Source organism: Nicotiana attenuata, chromosome 9 (assembly GCF_001879085.1).
Source record: "Nicotiana attenuata strain UT chromosome 9, NIATTr2, whole genome shotgun sequence".
NCBI lineage: Eukaryota > Viridiplantae > Streptophyta > Magnoliopsida > Solanales > Solanaceae > Nicotiana > Nicotiana attenuata.
The window spans coordinates 42,569,766-42,573,661 of record NC_031997.1 but is presented as its reverse complement, the minus strand read 5'-3'; the positions used below and the strand labels follow the sequence as shown (position 1 = coordinate 42,573,661).

At 42.5% G+C, this 3,896-nt stretch overlaps 1 pseudogene; it reads right to left on the bottom strand.

The window, feature by feature from the left end:
- Window positions 21-921, bottom strand: LOC109232797 (annotated as a pseudogene).

The window sequence follows — 3,896 nt, the reverse complement described above, 5'->3', positions numbered from 1 at the left end:
TTCTTGTCAAAAAAGAAGGTAAGCCCTAAGCCTCCTAATTTCTCTTCCATGACATTGAAAAGCCTCTCAAACATGGAAGGTGTAAAATAATTAACCCAATCACCAATCTCACCTTTCCTAAGCAAATTCCTGTTTTCAAAATCTGAAATCGCCCCTTTCTCTTTCTTATTCACTTGTAAAACCCTTAAGTTCTGAAATCTACAAAGACTTGACACATCTTTTATTATTCCTCCCCTTTCTTCCTCATCTGTAAAAGGAAACCCCAAGAACTCAGCTAATTACACACATCCAATTTCATGTCCTCATATTTCAAGAACAACACCTTATTTGGATATTCTAAACTTTCTCTCCAGTACCCCAACATATGTTCCCAATAAGGACCAAACTCTATAACTCCCCTACAGTACAAATCAAAGGCTTCCTCAAGAGTAAAAGGACCTAAAGATTCAGGTCTAATTTTGACAATGTAATGCCAAACTGAAACAAAGGTGTCAAAAGGGTTCATACAAATATAAACAATTTTGCATTTTGAGGTCTTAACTGAATTTGGTAATGCCCCAAATAGGACGTGAGTAGCAATAAGGCGTGGAGAAGGTAAAAGAGAGAGATCAGGAAGGGAATTATACTCAGCATAAAGTTTGTATTCAAGAAAGGGTACAATTTCGTGAGGACTGTGAGTAATGTATACGGTTAAAATCGGCCTACCCGATTGTGCTATCTGATCGAGACAAGGGAACCGCATCGGGGGTAGCCTTGTAATGAATCAGACCCGAGCTCGAAGACGAGGCATCGAGTCCAAAGATCGAAGTGCATGCCAAGATTGAGGCCAATAGCGACCGAGGCCATATATGACAGACTTCGAACGAAGCACAATAACGGGAAAGCGAGAGATCCGTAACCGGTTGAAGATCACGGCGGAAGTCTCAGAACAGATCAAATCAAGGGAGGTTATTTGTGCCAATCATGGGATTTACTTCCGTAATTAGAATTGTACCATATTTAGGATTCCTCTACTATATAAAGGGGATTTCCCATCATTTGTAGACAACTTACATTCACGAATGTCAATGCAATATAATATTTCTTAGCCTAAATTCTTGTTCATCAGCTTATTGTGCCTTTAACTACTCTTGCATAACTAGCTCGAGGGTGTCAGAGCTCGAGGGCTCTGTCCAAACGCTGGTTTGCTTTATATTATTGTCAATTTGCATCACTTATCCTTACATTTATCAATTGGTATTAGGTAAAATCACATATCCTTAAAACCACATTATAAATTTAATTGTTATCCGATTTTTAGGGTAAACAATTTAGTGCCCACCGTGGGGCTAAGGATAATAGTGATTGCTTAATATTAACCTTCATAACATACACTGCTATTACACTTATTCTCGTAAGTGTTTTCTATTTCAGGAATCAACATGTCAAACTCTCAAGCAGTACCTACTCACACAGATACCGGCCTTGGTCTTCATGGCGAGAACGAGCACGTGGTCGCCTCGGGAAACAGAGTACCTCCAATCAATCTTGATGTACCACAGGCCGTAGATCCAGTCGATATCAGTTCTCGAGTCGCCATTCGTGGAGATTTAGGCGCCGACCCTGAAAATAGCGTCCGTAGAGACGCCCGAGCAGCCGATCAGAATGCACAGAATGGTGAACAAGGTGGGATTAGCCTTCGGATGATATTCAACATGTTACAAACTCAGCAGGCTGCAATAGCGCAACTCCAAAATCTAAATCGAGCACCAAGCAGAATCGAACTCGATACAGCACAGGAAGTTGTTCATAGGGTCAAACCTGTACAAGAGAAATTGAACGATAATGGATCGGGAACTGATCCCGCCATCATGAAGATGCTCGAGGAGCTCACTAAACGGATTGAATTAGGAGAAAAGAAAATTGAGGCTAATGATAAAAAGGTAAAAATGTACAACTCCCGGGTTGATCAAATACCGGGGGCACCCCTGATTCTGAAGGGTTTGGATTCGAAAAAGTTCTTACAAAAGCCTTTCCCACCAAGTGCGGCTCCCAAGCCCATTCCGAAGAAATTCCGCATGCCAGAAATTCCCAAGTACAATGGAACCACTGATCCTAACGAGCATGTCACTTCTTATACATGCGCAATAAAAGGAAATGGCTTAGAACACGATGAAATTGAATCTGTTCCGTTAAAAAATTTTTGTAGAAACTTTATCGAAGTGGGAAATGATATAGTACTACAATTTGCCGTCCAATTCCATCGATTCTTTCGCCATGCTAGCCGATTCGTTCGTAAAGGCAAACGACGTAGCAATAAAGGCCGCGACTAGGAAGTTGAACCTCTTCAAAGTGAGACAAAAGGACAATGAAATGCTAAGGGAATTCGTATCTCAATTTCAGGTGGAGCACATGGACCTACCCCCGGTTACCGATGATTGGGTTGTCCAAGCCTTTACTCAGGGTTTGAACGAGCGATGTTCGGTAGCATCACGCCAACTAAATCAAAATTTGATTGAATATCCAGCGGTGACCTGGCCCGATGTGCATAATCAATACCAGTCAAAGATCAGATTCGAGGATGATCAATTGGGAGCCCCGTCCGGTTCTGTTTACCCAAATAGATCGGAAGGCAGGATTCAAAGAGACATCGACAGAGAGCCCTGATCGAACAGAGATCGGTACCAACCTTACAGCGTAGATCGTAGAAATAATAGACCGGGACGTAATCCCGTTTGAAATGATTGAAGGAATGATCGAGGTCAAAATTCCCGAGGTCTCATGAGTAAGAGTGGCTTCGATAAGCATGTTGAGCCTAAAGAAGCTCCACGATTATCGGAATACAACTTCAGCGTCGATGTTTCAGGTATTATGTCAGCCATTAGACGAATCAAGGATACTAGGTGGCCCAGACCCCTACAGACTGATCCAGCTCAAAGAAATCCAACTTAAATGTTCAAATACCATGTAACCCATGGTCACAGAATCGAAGACTGCAGATAGTTAAGGGAGGAGGTAGCTCGTTTATTCAAAAAGGGTCACCTTCGAGAGTTCTTGAGTGACCGAGCTAAAAATCACTTCAAAGACCAGGACGCAAACAGGAAAAACAAAGAGGAAGAATCGCAACACGTGATTTATATGATCGTTGGAGGGGTCGATGTTCCTCAAGGCCCAATATTCAAACGCACCAAAGTGACAATCACAAGGGAGAAACGTACTCGGGATTACTTACCAGAGGATACCTTATCTTTCAACGATGAGGACGTAGAAGGAATCGAACAGCCTCACAACGACGCACTGGCAATATCTGTCCTTACGAATAAAATTCAAGTTAAACGTGTGTTGGTTGATCCAGATAGCTCGGCAAACATTATTCGATCGAGGGTGGTAGAGCAGCTCGGCTTTCAGGATTAAATCGTACCTGCAGCTCGAGTGCTCAACGGTTTTAACATGGCAAGTGAAACCACCAAAAGGGAAATCATGTTGCCAGTAAATATGGCCGAAACTATCCAGGAAACAAAGTTCCATGTAATCGAAGGTGATATGAGATACAACCTTGGATCCATAATATGAGGGTGGTACCTTTAACGCTTCATTAAGTCTTGAAATTCCCAACACCGAAAGGAATCAAAACGGTGTATAGAGAACAACCAGAAGCCAAAGAGATGTTTGCAATTGATGAGGTAATACCAGTATCAACACTAACATCAACAAAGGGACCAGAATCGAAGGAAAAGCAGGAGGTCAAATAGAAACCACAGTCACCGGCTTCGACCAGATCGAAACAACAGGAAACTCTCCGGGATGATGATTATATGATACCTCGAACCTTCGCAATCCCCGATGATTCCGATGCCACGAAGTCAATGGTCGAAGAGCTGGAACAAGTCATACTGATCAAGCATCTGCCCGATCGA